At 44.0% G+C, this 16,674-nt stretch overlaps 1 protein-coding gene across 4 annotated transcripts in view; it reads right to left on the bottom strand.

The window, feature by feature from the left end:
• The window catches only part of RUBCNL (rubicon like autophagy enhancer), a 45,566-nt gene extending 29,587 nt beyond the window's left edge, over positions 1-15,979 (bottom strand). The window contains exon 1 of one of the 4 annotated variants that reach the window (XM_070578837.1): positions 15,827-15,979. The gene's annotated coding sequence lies outside the window, so the exon portion shown is untranslated. Of the gene's footprint in view, positions 1-9,446; positions 10,662-11,344; positions 11,695-11,864; positions 12,662-15,826 lie in introns of those variants that run through there. The other 3 variants (XM_070578834.1, XM_070578836.1, XM_008516934.2) reach the window with 3 other exon arrangements.
• Between the last annotated feature and the right edge of the window lie 695 nt (positions 15,980-16,674).

Raw genomic sequence — 16,674 nt, 5'->3', positions numbered from 1 at the left:
AGGTCATAGCTTTTGGAGTGATGTACAGATATATATATAGGCATCCTGAAAACAGTGCACAGCCTCCAAGGCCCCAGTGACAAAACGCCCCAGGATATGGTGATAAGTGCCAGACTCATTACCCCGAAGTGCTTCATCTTCCTTCTCCTGACCTCAAATCCCACCTTGTGCCCCAATTTCTCTTTGTCACACATCTTTTCCTCTCCAATAAGTTTAGGTGCTATAATTACAAAAGGAAACCAGGACTATGGTTTTATAAAATGTCCAAAACACAGAGGCCTAGAGTAAAAAATGAAGCACTTCCATTGCACCAAGCCCCACCAATCCTACTTCATTCCAAGAAATAACATTGCTAATCATTTGATTCCTTCTAGATCTTTTTCTATGAGTTAACACACATACATCAGATCAGAGATATGCTTTGTTTTCTTTTTTATACACACACACATGGGATCATACTGGACATATTCTATAACGTCCCTTCTTTTTCTATTAACGATATGTCTTGAGGTTTTCTATCATTCTTCTTAACTATCTTATCACTTTCTGTAGTGTAAATGTATCATAATTTATTTAGCCAGACTCTTACTGATGGAAACATTTTCAGTTTCTCACTATTATAAAATATACAGCAATGAACATCTTTGTTTATATTGCTTTTTTGTTGACTTTCTTTTACTAGATCTTTTCTCTTTCTAGTTCCAATTTTACCTCTGAGTCCATAGCTCAGGATAATCTCACTATTTCCAAGAGAATGACATTATGTAAGACACGTGTTACGTTCAATTCTCTACACGTCATATCTGTTTTTATGTGTGGGAGATGATACAGATGTGAAATCACATGAAAAATACACAGCCTCAAACAAATAGTAAGTAATAGTGATCCCTTTGTTTTTAACAAACAGATTAAAGTCAATAGTTCAAAGAGAATGACGTTACTTATGAGCCTCCCACATAAGGAATTGACTTAACCGCATTGAACAAAAATAGACTTCCTTATAAAAAGTAACTTTTAGAAGCAGGTGCTTGCTCCACTCCTTCTAAAAGGGTGTTCTTGCTTCACATGAATAACCAGAAGGTGCTGGCTTTGCCAGGTTATAAAATGGGAAGATTTTAGAGCTGGAATAGGCCCACAGAGATTCAAAGCCATGTCTAAGGGCACAGTTGGATAGTGGCAGAGAGAGGATGACAAGCCAGGTTGGACACTCATTAAGGAGCATGAGTTTCTCTGAGAGGCAGATTGACACAGAGGAGTGCGCAATGACTGGAAACAAAGTCCAGGCCCTAGGGATAGGAGGTCAACATCTCCATGTCTTGATCTTTGGGCAACAGATAATTCATGAGATATCATCATACGGTTGCTGGTTGTGTTGCTTGTTGCCACATCACTTGTAGTCTGTTAGTCAATGAAACAAATGTTTATTGAGCATCTACTACAAGACTGGCATTGTTTTTGTTTTGGTAGCACTGGAGCAGCCGTAGTGACTAAAATCAGTGTCCTGCCCTTCGGTAGCTTACATTTTGGTGGACGGGAGATAGTGACTAAACACCCACATTCATATATTTCAGGAACTAATAGCCCGTGGGTAATATGGGTCTAAGCAATACTTGGCATCTTCCCAAAGTGCATCCCGTTGTCATTAATGGGGTCCTTTGAATCAAAGACCTTTGGGCACTAAGATAAAATCCATCCAAAACATTCTAAAGGAAGAAAAATCAAGTTGCAAAGCTTACCATCATTTCTATTGAGGGTAAGCATAGGCCAGGTCGCTAGGCAACTTGTATGCAGCAGCCAAGGCCCTGGACAAAGGAGAATCCAGAACTCCCTCTGCCAAGGTATTCTGGATGGGTCTCTTCCCATCAGAGTCAGTGGTCTCCTCAAGAATAACTGCATCACTAGGGCCACCGCAGAGCCACAGCATCAGTCACAAAGACGCAACCCCTGCAGGAGGAGTAAATGATTCAGTTGGGCCTGAGCCACCAAGATCTCTATAGTCACCTGGCAAAAGTCTTTCAGACCATAAGCAGCCGGCACTCTGATGGCAGACAAGCAGCTTTAGCTCCTAATACCCCTAACAATCTTAAAGTTCTTCCATGGATAGACACCAGCATGTCGGATTTAGGATTCAGGATTTTCTCTGCCCCCATATTAACTGCTAACTGAATACATAATTGGAAGCATCAGAGTAACATCTCAACCTAAATGTTACCTTCTCAGGGAGGCCTCCTGGGTCACCCTATAAATAATGGCAACTGCCCCTCCCCAATACTTCCTCTCCCCCTTCCCAACTCTATTTTTCTCCTTACTCCTTAGCACTAATCCTCATTTTTTATATTATTAGTGCCATCGAGTTGATTCCAACTCCTAGTGACACTGTGTCCCGCAAAGCAGGACCCTGCCTGGTCTTTTTGCACCATCCTCTCCCCTTCCAGCGCTATATTAGACAATGCTCCACTGCTATTCATAGGGCTGTCATGGCCAACTTTTTTGGCAGTGGGTGGCCAGCTCTTTTTTCCTCTTCCTACTCTGTGTTAGTCTGGAATCTCTGCTGAAACCTGTCCACCCGAGGTGACCCTGCTGGTATCTGAAATATCAGTGGCATAGCTTTCAGCATCACGGCAAAATGCAGCCACCACAATATGACAACCGACAGACATGTGGTGTGGTTCTCTGACCAGGAAACCAAAAAACTCTAGGCCCTGGTGGTGAGAGGGCCAAATCTTAACCACTAGACCACCAGGGCTGGCTAAAATCCTCATTTTATTTAACCTCAATGAACAACACCCACTAGAATGTAAAATCTATGAGGACAATTTTTTAAAAAATTTATTCTGGACACTGCTCTGTCCCTCAGAACCTAGAACAGGGGCACATAGTAGGTGCTCAATAAATATATTCTTTAAGTGTATGAATGAAAGATTGAACAGCAAATGAACAGGACCTAAGCACAGTTACATTGGTTATTTCTGTTGCCCAAGAAAGGAAGTCAAGAACAGGTGTCATCCTTTGGAAGATATTGGAGATCACAACCTAAAATGTCTGCCAACCATTTTCTTAGAATAAAGGATGTCAGAGAATAGAAATCGCAAACAAAAGTTGAGGGTGAAAGGTAAAATTCATTATTATCAATTTTACCGTGTCTTATTGAGCATGCCACTATCAACAAATGCAAGCAAACCTCATAGTCACTCGATCTGTAAGCATAGGATGTGAGCTGTTTGGTTAACACAGTTCCCCAGAACCTCTTCCCATCTTTCTGTATCTACTTCTCTTCACGCTTTGACTTTAAACAAAGGCTCACATCCCCAAGGATGTTGACAGACTGAAACTATCACATATCAAACAGAAACCATTAAGATGCCCAATAATGCAACTCCACAGCCTCCACAACTGTGGCGAGAAATCAGAGTAAACCGGAATTTTCACACAGTTGCACCTACTCCACAGCATGTGCTGAACACTGTGTTCTAACACTAAAAGCACCAGGAAGGAAACAGGGCCATATTGCAATGGTGGCTGGTGGCAGCACCTGGACTCCGGTCTGACCAACTTAACTTCTGGCAATGACCTGATCTGCTGTCAGAAGACACAGAGGAAGAACAGAAAGCAATTAAGAGTAACAGGTAGGGTGGGGTGAGAAGGGGAAGACCCACTGATGACAAAGATCAAGGAACCTCAGATATTTTGCCTAAGAAAACTGCAGAATTGCCCAAGACACACAAATGACTCACTTCCTATGGTCACGGTGTGTGTCATACTTAGCACTCTTATTCTACACAATGAGAACTCGAAATATTTCAGGTGTCATTATGCCAATTTGGGAACTGAACTGGAGACCATTAGGGACTTGCCCAAAGTCTCACCATTAGTAATTAGCGAATGTAGAACAAAAACAAAAGCCTGCCACCTGATCCAAAGCTCCTTCCACTGGTATTTCCATGTCTCATTTGGGCTGAAATTAGCAGGATATTTTCAATGTCACTAGCAAAGTAATTTTGAAATGTTTCCCATCAGATTTGTCACAAAACATAGGATTAAGAATCACACTGCCATACTTGATTCCATGTCTTTAGAACAGTTGTTCCCAAAATTTTATGATTTCATCTTCCTATTTGTAAAAAAAAAAAAATCTTTGCACATACATCTCCAATGTAGGACTACTTATTTATAAATCTTACAGATATATAACTATTTCAAAACATTATGTAATTACAAAGCATACATGAAAACAGCATTTTGTTCCTGTTTTCCAGTGAATCGGCTTGTACCCTAAAGATACATACCCTTCACTTTGGGGACCACTGCTCAAGCAATGCTCTACTTAAAACCTTATACATAAAAAACAATAACAAAAAAAGACTTCTACATGAATATAATTAGATAACTCAATAAGACTTAGAAAAAAATATACTCACAAAAATTTACCCAAAGTAAGGGTAGGTACCTGCACTTGAAAGGTGGCTAGATTCCCATGTCTGGGCAAAATAAAAGGGGAGCTATATTAGAAAACAGATTGGCAGTTCCTCAAATGGTTAAACACACAGTTACCATTTGACCTAGCAATTCCACTCCCGGGTATACACCCAAGATAAATGAAAGCACATATTCACACAAAAATTGTACACAAATGCTAATGACAGCATTATTCACCATTGGAAACCACCTAAATGTCCATCAACTGACGAATGGGAGAGCAAACTGTGCCGCAGCCATACAACGCAATATAATTCAGCCATAATAAGAAATGAAGTGCTAATTCATGCTACAACATGGATGAGCCCTGAAAACATTATACTGAGTGAAAGAGGCCAATCACAAAAGATATTTCATATTTTTTTATATATATAGTTTTTACAAAATGTCCAGAATAGGTAAATCCATAGAGACAGGAAGTAGATTAGTGGTTGCTAGGCAGGGAAGGGGGAAGGATGGAAAGATAGGAGGTGATAGTTAAAGAGTACAGGGTTACATTTTTGAGGTTCTAAATGTTCTAAAATCAACAGTGGTAATGACGGCACATATCTGTGAATAGACTAAACCCACTCAACTGGACATTTTAAATGGGTTAACTGTATGTTATCTCAATCTCAATAATGCTGCCAAAAAAATGAAATGGGAAGAAGTACTCATCTCCCTTCAAAAAGGTCCAGGGAGACTAGAGAGTGCTGGTATTTCACGGGCTACAGGGGTCAAAGGTACACAAGCTGTAAGTCAGGCTGTGAACAAAGGCACTGAAAGTTAAAAGGGGAACTAGAAAGCAGATAAAGGGAATACTGAATAAATGTGCCTAAAGTAGGTATGGAGAAGACAGAGGAAGTAGAAGTGAAAATGTCACAATAGAACCATTTTGAAACAGAAAACAAGGGCTGGTAAAGACAACATCGTCAGCATGATGGCTACCTGTAATTGGGCACCGACTGCCAGAGCCTTCACTGGGGCTTCAGGCGTTCATCCTTGTCTCTAAACCAGCACTGAAGGGAGGTTCTGCTGGTCCCAATTTATAGATGGGAAACAAAGTCGAAGAGCTTCCTTATTGTGGTTATGTTTGGTTAAGTGCCCAGCTTTTAGAAATATATAGGGAGAAGTGTAAGTGAACATAAGTGAGGCCATCTTGTCACGCTAAATTACCCTTCCCTAGTTAAAACCCTTCTAGCATGTAATCATTATGACTCACTACACGCTTTCATGATTTTATGGCCCCGATCCTGTGCACATACCCCTGCTGAGGTACTCTGATAGTTTTGTTCTTAACAATCTTAACAAATACTCCTAAGAAACAAGAAGGCCTCCAGGAAAAGGGAACACCTGTAGAATATTCATCGTCACCGACGGAAGAGAAGAACAAGGAAGGACCCTGGAGTCCACCATCCCCGAAGACTGACATTTCTAAACCCCCTCCTTACTGCCCATGTTCCCTATATAACTGCCTCAAGATTCTGTAATTCTTTAAGATGGTTTTTTGAGACTAGTCTGCCATCTTCCAATTATGCCGGCTAAGTGAATAAAAGCTTCCTTTCTTGATTCTTAACTTGTTGTGATTAATTGGCTCAGATCTCAGCCAACAGACCAAGCCAATTGCTCAGAAACAGAAGTATCAGGAAATGGTTGAAAGAATTTCTTGAATTTGCTTTAAAATAATACAGTGGGAAGTGCCAATGGGGGATATGGATGAAACACTATTGGCCATGTTGATAACTGTTGAAAGTGGGAGAAGGGTACATGTACTATTCTACTTTTTATTTTTGTGGTTTTTGGGGGGTTTTTTTGAGGAAGGTTAGCCCTGAGCTAACATCTGCCACCAATCCTCCTCTTTTTTTTTGCTGAGGGAGACTGAGCTAAATGAGCTAACATCTGTGTCCATCTTCCTCTATATGTGGGACACCTACCACAGCATGGCTTGACAAGCGGTGCCATGTCCGCACCCAGGATCCGAACCAGAGAACCCTGGGTCGCTGAAGTGGAACGTGGGAACTGAACTGCTGTGCCACTGGGCCCGCCCCCTGTTCCACTTTAAAGTTTGAAATTTTCCATAAGAAAATTCCCTAAGTAAAAGTATTTTTTTAAAAAGCCCCTTCAACATTTGCTATATCTGTCCATGTGTCCCAAAGTTACCTCTCTGACCTCCCCATCTATTGCCTCTGCACCCCTGCACCCACCACACTCCTCTACTCCCCCATCTTTATTCAAGTTTACCCTCAGATTGAGACTCTTCTCATCACTCTTTTAAAAACTGCATCCCTACGGGTACACACTGTCCTCATTTACTGTCCTATTTTCTCCATAGCACTCTCTTCTGATATCCTACTCATCATCATCAGTTCATAACTAACACTTATATGGCATTTACTATGTGCCTGGAGCTGTTCTAAATTTTCTACACACGCACACACACACACACATACACACACACACACACTTGATTCTCCTAAAAACCTGTGAGTCAGATATAACAACACTATCTTCATTTTACAGATAAGAAACTGAAGCACAGTTAGTAGAAGGAGCCAGTTTCACACCCAAGCAGGCTTTGCTCCTGGGTCCACATTCTCACCCACAACAGCACAGGGGTAAAGGGAAGACCTTTAAGTCTCATGGATCCAAACTCCTCTCCAGAACATCAAAATTCACCAAGCCTGGAGTGGCTGCTGTGAACCTGGAAATGTCAGTGACATTGACATGCTTACCTCTCTTAGCCCAAATCCCCACAGCAAGCTAGGGTCTAAACTAAGAGTGAGCTATCAAAAAAAAGAGAAATCAGATTTTAAATAGGTCATAGGACAGTTCAAGCGATTTGACAATTCAGCCATATTGTTTAAAATATGCATATACAAAAGTTCAAGTCTCCTCACCTACCAGATTTCAGGTAGCCGTCCCAAAAGCTGTCTTCTACAATTTCCAACTAAAGAAAGAGGGAATAGGGAAGCACCTTACATATATTTTCAGGACTCAGTTGTTTTCTGACCCACTATAGCTTGTGGGAATAAAAGAACGTGAAGCTGGGTACCAGAGGGTTACTGTAAATGCTCCATAAGAACATGCTTATCTTTCAACCTCATTAATCTTGTTAATTTGCTGTTTTCTTCTTGACGAGGGTCAACTCAAGGGTCACAAGGATTTAGGAGCTTGTTTTGCAGAAGGAAAAGAATGCCTTCAAAGAAGTTATGATCACCAGATAACCAGCCCTCAGCTATCACTGACACGCAGAAGTCTGGCTGCCCAAGGGCATATCTGGAGTGAAAAAAACACGGATTTCCCCCTTGTTTTTTCGAAGCTCTTCCTACCAAGCCCCTTAGTTCTATAAAATCCCATGCTTTATTCTCTTCCTAAGGTGGATTTGAGAGAACCTATCCTCCTGCCTTCTGTTTTGGCCAATTTGAATAAATCTTTCTCCATCTCAAGCACAGTGTCTTAGTCATTAGCTTATTGTGCATCTGGCACAGGAACTTGAGGTCAAGATGCTTGGTATCAAATGTAGAAGAGGATAAGGATAAGAAAAAAACAACTCCAGCTTCCAAGTTTCATCACCTGAAATCACCTAGAGAAAAATACCCACTGACAGGGGTGCTTTTCAATGTCACCTGCCAAAAACTTTCAGGTCTAATTTACATTTATCTTTTAATAAACATAAAGCTGAGGATCCAAGAACAGAACTAAAGTATCTTTTTAAAAAAACAATTTTCAAACATAATTGTTAGGCGAATCACATTAAATGTGTAGTTTACTTCAGCTCATTTACTGTCCTATTTTCTCCATAGCACTCTCTTCTGATATCCTACTCATCATCATCAGTTCATAACTAACACTTATATGGCATTTACTATGTGCCTGGAGCTGTTCTAAATTTTCTACACACGCACACACACACACACATACACACACACACACACTTGATTCTCCTAAAAACCTGTGAGTTAGATATAACAACACTATCTTCATTTTACAGATAAGAAACTGAAGCACAGTTAGTAGAAGGAGCCAGTTTCACACCCAAGCAGGCTTTGCTCCTGGGTCCCATTTGTCATTTCCCAGCCTACTGCTACAGATGACAAAAACTCTTCACTCTGAAACTTCCTTTCACATGCTGAGAAGTATTTCTCTTCCACGGTTCACAGTTCATGTACCAGCGAGAAATAAAGCACTCACTCAATATGGGATTATGATCACTATTTTGTGGGTGAGAAAACTGAGGCCCAGAAAAAGGAAGTGAAGACCACACAGTGACAAGCTCTGGGTCCGAACTCTGAAACCTCGATCCAGAGCCCTCCATCTCATCCTCCTGCCACTGTATGTGTGGGATAAAACACAGTGCGGAAGTTAAGAAAAAAACACCAGAGTCCCAATCAAACGCAATTTTTATGCCAATCTGAGAGATATCACTCACTTACTAGCTGTGTGAATGTGGGCAAGGCACTTAACCTCTCTGTTCAGTTTTTTTACAGATTGTTGTGAGAACTAAATGAATTGCAACATGCACATCTCAGTCTGCCACACAATATTCTATAAAAGTTAGCTATATTAACACCATCAGTGTTATTTTATAAAGACTTACAGTTCAGTACAAGACAGCACAGTTAAGGAGATCTAGTTTTATTTCCCAAACTCTTAACTGATTCATCTTTCAACTCCTTTTAATTAAAGTGGAAAAACCAATCAGAGGTCTTATTTGGTATCATGAAAAGATACAATATGGCATACTAACATGGCTCACGTTTATCATCTCCTGAAGACTGGACATGCTTATCTAAAAAGAACAGCTTAAATTTTAGCAGCAGCACAACCAACCATGTGAATCTCTCCTTTCCATATTAGAAATATGAACCTAAACTTAGTAACAAGGGAAACTATTCAAATTTGTCGATGCTATTATTTGTGCGCCTTCAGATGAGTGGGAGAAAACGTGTTAGCAAGCAAGATAGTCTTTCTTGAGCTCTTTGCTTATCTACCTGTAAAGACCACTCCGATGGGAATGTATATTCTTGGATGTTTGTCCTTGGGTCTGACAGAATTCTCCCCGTGTCAGAAAACAAGAACTCCAACGTCAGAGAGGCAATGATGTTTTCGGAGTTAAACGGTGTCATGAAGAACAGTCTCATCAAGTCTATTCCCCCAGGGGCCACGACTCTCACTTTTCCTCAACTTCCGAGCACTTCCCCCGCTTTGCACAAGCCCTAAAGTAGCTGATGAAAAGAGCACAGTTCCTGCCCCTGAGGTCACATGGGGATGGGCAGTTTCCCGTGGTAGTGCAGTGAAGAGGAACCGCAGGGAGAGACTGAGAAACAGACACCTGGGCCACTGTGGACAGGTAATCAGGAAAACGCCAGCCTTCCTGCGAAGCTGCTGCCTTAACTCTGCTCCAGACACGGTTCTGTGGAAGCCAGAGGAAGCGTGGGCAGCAAGATGGTGACACCTGATTCGGTAGAGAACACTGACAAGAGATTTTCACATAGGGAGGTATATGGAGTAGCTATTCTGGTTCAAAGCTGATTCGGCTTGAACTAAAGAAGCCTGACTTACAGCCTATCACACAAACACAGTACCTCTGCTTTAACCATTCAAGGAAAGAAGGCCCTCTTTTAAGATAAGAAGGCAAATTACCCCTCCTAGATCCCAGGATCGGTACCACCCTATAGGTAACGACTGTATTAGTTCTTCTAAAATAAATCCCCTTTCTAAGATGTCAGGATCATGTCGACCTGCTCATTTGAACAGAATACCTCTTTGAAACTTTCATGAATGTGTATTCAGAACATGTTTAATGTATGGTCTTTGTTCTAAAAAGGTGTAAAACTGTACCGAAACCCATGCTTCTCAGGAACCCTTTCTCCCTTAGTGGAAAGTGCCTTCCCAGGTCATGACCCTCAACCTGGCCCAAGTAAAACTCATCTTCTCTCTCTTATCTATAGAATGGTTATTGGTTGTTCTGCTCGGACAGCACACTTTACACTTTTCAAAACACCTCCACCCAGAGAGGTTGGGCAGGAGTTATCCTCCCACTTCACACGCAAGCAAACTGAAGTCCAAAGAAGTTTCTTGACTTGCCAAGACCTCACAGCTATTCGGCCTCAGGATAGAGTCTAAGAAACCCATGTATCCCAATCCCCAGTCCCCTACCGAAGCTTTCCCACTGCATCTTCAATTCAAACATCCTTCCAAATTCCACTGTAATAACACAGTAAGGACAGCTCTTGAATATACCCTTTCCTTTGTCTTAACCCTCATTTAGGGCTAAGTAACCCCTCTTCTGAAGGTTCTCCACATTCTCGACGCTGAAGGCATCAATTTCGCAGGCGCTCGGTGGCAAACCGCCTGGTCAGACGGGCGGGGTGGCGGGGACAGGCAGCAACCCGCTCTCCCGCTGCCTCCAGTGGACTTCACAGCGGCGCTCAGACCAAACACGGCGCCGCGCTTCACGCTCCAACCTAGCTCGATTAAGGAGCAAAGTTTGTTGGTTTAGATTTTGCCACCAGATATCCACAGGTTTGGGTGTGTTAAAAGGGAGTCCTCCGGGGGCCTTCGCAGTCTGTGTGCGCGCTTTTGGGGAACCGAGAAAAGCCACTGAGTCCGGAACACAGCGCCTGGGACCACGCGAGGCGCTCACTGAGAGTGGCCCTGCATTCTCCATTGCAAGACAACTCCATAAAAATCCGCCACCGCTGCCAAGGAGCCCCTGCCTACATTCTCCAGGGGGCCATCGACACTGCCCTGACCTAGCCGGGACGCCCCCGGTCTCTGCTCCGCGCGAGCCCCTCTGGCGCCCTCCCCCGACCCGCTCTCCCGCTGCCTCCCTCTCCTCCCCGCTGCGTCCGGCTCCGCTCGCGCCCCCAGCCCCGCCCCGGCTCACCAGGCGGAGGGCAGCTGCGCCAGGTGAGCGCGGCTCCTGGCAGCGTGGCGAGGTCACCGCGCTCCCCAGCGGCCGAGGGAGGGAGGGAGGGAGGAGAGGGAAGCGGCGCCCGACGCCGCCAAGCCACCGCCCCCACCTCCCCCTGCCCCCATCCCTGGCTACTGCCGCAATCGGAGAAGCTCCGCAGGGAAGCGAGGAGCCGATCCAGGCTTGCTGCTCGCGGGGAGAGGCCGAGGACGCGAGCTGGAGGGAACTTAGGCCTCCCTCGCTCCCCGCGTCCCGCTACCGTGCCCCCTGCCCCCACTCCGCGGGGCCCTGGGCGACGCGAGCTGGGGAGAGCCGGGAGCAGCAGTGCGCCCCTCTCCCCATCCCCCCTCCCAAAATCAAGCCCTGTTCTCTCTGGGGGCCCGTATGGAACTGCGCTTTCAGGGGTCGAAATGAGATAACCGCAGACCTGGCGGACAAGAATTCCCAACCCTAAATGCTTCAAGCAGCGGTATTTAGCATTCAGTACAATTACCTGAAATGAAGAATGATCCTCGCGAGTAACGTGAATTAAAGTCTGCACTGCGGTCAGCCAGCCCAGCGGGGACCTGCAATTTACCCGCGCGCGAGCAGCGTCTTTCAGACGTCAGCTGGCTGCTCCACAGGGACCCCAACTCCCAGGACTTCACTGTCAGCATTAGTCCAACCTAATCGTCTTGTCCTCTTGCAGCGAGGGTTTGGCATCCCACCACAGCTATGCCGCAGATAGCATCCAGATCGTGGCGGATGCTGGGGAGAAGCTGCCAACCAGTACAGAAGTTTTCCGAAATAGAAACCAAGGCCGTTAGGAGGGCCGAGCGCAAGACGCCCCTCTGCCCCTAGGGGGCTTCAGCACTCTCCAGCAGCGCCGCAGCCTCCCTTGGGGAAAAAATCTCCGAGCTGCCTGCACCGGTAACAACACGCTGGTGAAGCGGTCCTGGCTTTCTTAGAAGAGTCCTTTCAGCTCGGTAAAAATCAAATCCTATCGTACTCCCTTAGTCCCTTGGCTTCGTCTTTTGTCACTTCTAGGTTGTGGAATAACATCAGGCATATTTTGAGCTTTGCTTGTCCTGTGTCTCTCTGGAAAACCCCCATTCCCCCTCCCTGGCACAGCCTGGCGTGGAGTGGTTGGGGGCGGCGCCACGTAATCGCTGTGCTTCAGAGGAAGACTAGGTACCAATATCACAAAGTCAGGCGAATACTCGCTGTCAATCATCCGGCTTCCTCAGAGGGCAGCCTGATGGGAGTCTAGACTGGCTCAGACTTGAAAGCACCCTGGAAGTCTGGGGTTCTGTCTCAGGAATTCAGGTTGGCTGAAGGCAGACTGGGAAGGGCTTACATGAAGCTAAATTAAAAAGCAAAAGGTGTGAGGTGTGTGCTAACTTTTGTTGAGTCTCTGCTATGTGCCCACTACTTTCCTCATGAGTTTAAGCAATCCTATCAACATCTGTGGTATTGTAACCTCCCAAGGTCACACAGCTAGTAAGTGGCACAGTCAGGCTTTGAAGGCAGGTGTAGCTAACGCTAAGACCTTTGTCCAGCTTCCACCATGCCGCTAGCAAGACAGAAAAGAATAATGAAATTAAGGGGCCAAGCAAGAGCCTGTTTCAGGAATGTTTAAAAGAGAAGAGAAATCAGGAGGAAGCAGAAGAGAAAGATCTTAAAACAAGAGCATAGGTCATGCAACGTCAATCAATGCATCTGCTAGTCGACAAAGCAAACTGTACTAGGTGGTGGACTGGACATAGTCCAAGGCGAGAAAAGCATTCTTGTAGGGAGACTAGGCGATTTTGAACCAAGACTGTAAGATTTGGTCAGTTCCCTCTAAAGCCACTTTGAAATCATCTTTACTGACAGGTAAATAGGTAAATAGGCTGGCTTGTACGCTATTGTGTGGGGCACCCTAGAAATTTGAACATACACAGTCAACATCTAGTCACAGATAAAGGAGACCCACATGGATGAGTATATATAGAACAAAGAAAGCTCAAGGACAGATTTTTCAAATTAGGAAAACTCACTAGAAATGTATTTGTCTTCCCCATTCCCCAGCTCCCCACGCCCCCATCTACAAGTAGAATTTCCCAAGTGCTAAATGCTAAGGGATGGGCTTTTCAAGACTGCCTAATGGATTGGTCAATTCTGAGAAAGTCACTGATATTTACAAACCAAGTACCACACAGGAAAAGCAGAGGCTGATTTTGTTTTATTTTTCATGGGGAAGGTCATCTTCCAGGTCACAGTGCCCTGCAAGACCTGGGGCTCCAGGCTAGTAAGGGTATCAGAACAACGCACCGCTTCAGCTAGCCGGGCTCATGCCCAACACTCGTGGGTCACACACAAAGCTCCATTATGGCTGGGACTGCCTCACAGGAGATTAGAAACCTGGCAGCTGCCTGCCCCAACACAGCCAGGCTTCACAAGAAGCGATTTGTGCCATAAGCAGAGATGAGACCCTGTTTTTGAGCTCAGCTAGCAGAGTCAGCAAAGGGAAATCAGTCTGCACAAAACAGGAAGGAGCTGAGATGAGATGAATTGCATAACAAGCTGCGAGAAGGAGCCCAATGGCATCATTACCGCGCAGGTGCCCAGGGAGGGAGGGATGATATGGCATAGGAGGGGAGCCTAGACGTGCGTCAGGGAGCCAAAGAACCCGGGGAAGCTGCATTTGGCTTGTCCCCATTTCTTTTCCTCTTGTCTGTCTGTCTGAAACATCCATTATCCACAAAACAACAAATTTGTATGATTCCACTTACATGGAGTGCCTAGAATAGGTAAATTCATAGAGAGATAAAATAGAATGGAGGGGGGCTGGCCCTGTGGCCGAGTGGTTAAGTTCGCGCGCTCCGCTGCAGGCGGCCCAGTGTTTCGTTAGTTCGAATCCTGGGCGCGGACATGGCACTGCTCATCAAACCACGCTGAGGCAGCGTCCCACATGCCACAACTAGAAGAACCCACAACGAAGAATACACAACTATGTACCGGGGGGCTTTGGGGAGAAAAAAGGAAAAAATAAAATCTTTAAAAAAAAATAAAAATAAAAAATCACACTTTAGGAAAAAAAAAAAAATAGAATGGAGGTTACCAGGGGCTGGGGGAGTGGAAATGAATTCTTGTTTTATGGGTAACGGAGTTTCTGTTTGGAATGATGAGAAAGTTCTGGAGATGGACACTGGTGATGGTTGCACATTATTGCAAACGTACTTAATGTCACTGAATTGTATACTCAAAATTAGTTAAATAGCAAATTTTGTGTTATGTATATTTTACCATAAAATATATATGGATATATTTTATATATGCACATTTTATGTGTATAAATATACAATATATGTACAAATATAATATATGTATATATACAGTATATGTGTAAATATATTTTAAATCTCTTATCATGATGTAATACTTCTTTGGAGTAAAAGCCCAAGTGAAACAAATATTCTAAGAGAGGGCCCCTGTCCTTGGAAATTCTTTTCTTGAATTTTAATAAATCTCGACTTATTTTGCTTTTCTTGAGGGGTGCCAGAGCCAAGCTTTGGGGTTGTTGCACTCCCTTATTTAGAAGGAAGACTAGTCCTGCCATGTACTATTTGCTTCTGCTGGTGACAGGTGGCCTGGGGTTTGTGGGGGCGTATTCAGAGATGCCACGCCCTGAAAGAGGCTCTTTACCTTTAAGAGATATAGGACGTTGCAACAAAAGGATTGTGGACCCCAGTGAAAGTGCTGTTTGCTTCCAGCCATCCAAGAATACCAGACACAGCCCCACAGCTTCAGGCACACCCTGATCCCCAGGGTCAGCCTGTTCCTGTGGAGATGATGGGATGAGGGGCCTGTGCCCCAGGTGGGGCAGTTAATACGTGAACCTTGTCCTTAGTCCTCTTCTTCTCTATCTTCGTTACTTGGTTCCCACTTTTTCTCTTGAAGATACCCTAATTAGCTCGACTAGTAGAACCAGAAGCTGCACCTGTTCTGTGGTCTATTTTCGTGACAAAAAATGCGGTATGTATAAAAGTTTGGGGTCTCGCATGAATGCAGTGGTAAACAGTTATCTGCCGTTAGAACTAAAAATATTAAGTTGTTTATACTCTGTCTTGCCCACTAGAATGTGGATGCAGAGGACCTTACTCATTTCTGAATTTCTTCTTCCACAGCTCCCCTCCCCAGGACCTAGCCTGTACTTCACATGTTTTGGGTCTTGCACAAATTTCTTTGGCTGCTCACGTGGCTTATGTGGTGTGATCTGAATGTCATCCTATGAAAGAGGAAGACATTAAGCTAAGATGATCCCATGTTTGGGAACAGTTACCAAGTGCAAAGCTCCGTTTCTTAGTCTAGCATTGAAAGTGTTCTTTACTGTGAGCTCAACCTAATTTGCAGTCTCTTCTCTCCTGCCTCAGTGATCCCAAGATCCAAAATGGCCCACCAATTGCCCTGGGAATTTCCTTCATATTTTCCTACCTTTGTGCCTCCAGCCTTTGACCACATATATTTTTCACATCTGCTTCCCAGAGCTGACCTCATTCTTCAGAGTTTCGTGCCTGACATTTCATTAGTTTTTGTGGTAGCCTTTTGGTCCAGTTTAGACAATTCTCCAAGTCATATCCACATGGACTGTTAGATAAGCAAAGACAGAAACACCTAGATGAAATCTTGTGTGGCTGGTATGAGTTTTTCTCCATAACTCTGGTACCAAAAAAAAAGTTACATTACCTTATTTTTCTAAAATTTTTTCTAAATCAAATTAAGTTGACTTGATATCACTACTTAGATAAATGACAAGAATTTAAATCAGTCATGTGTTGGAGAGCCTTGCCTCCTCCCTATAGTTTCTCAAGAGCACAGGTGCTTACATAACATCCGAGGAAAGATTTCTGGTCTTTGTTCCATCATGGTCACTACAGAGATTCTCATTTTTGAAGTCTGTGTTAATTTGGGCAGTTCCAAGTGTGGGTATAAGGATCCTTCACCAGGCTTCTAGGGATTCAGTCACTCAGCATCCACATACTGCCCCTTCAGAGAGTCTTGCCCTCTCACAGACCCTTTTTGCCCTTCCCATCCAAAAAAAGAGGAATCGCTTTTCCTTAGTTCCTTCTCGAAGAAGCTACTTCCCACTCAGGCAATTCCTGCATTTCTGCTTATCATACCACAGAACCACAGTCAAGCTCAATACGAAAATCTCTTAACTTTGCCCTGGGGCCTCAACACCCTGCTGGCCCTCCTCAGGGAGGTGAGAGGAAAGTAGTTTCATTTATTCAGATTTTTCTACAAAGCAATAAGAACAAAACAAATGAATTTCTCAATAAATT

This window comes from Equus przewalskii, chromosome 16, assembly GCF_037783145.1.
Source record: "Equus przewalskii isolate Varuska chromosome 16, EquPr2, whole genome shotgun sequence".
Classification (NCBI taxonomy): domain Eukaryota; kingdom Metazoa; phylum Chordata; class Mammalia; order Perissodactyla; family Equidae; genus Equus; species Equus przewalskii.
The sequence above is the reverse complement of the archived record's forward strand: the minus strand, read 5'-3'. Positions and strand labels throughout refer to the sequence as shown.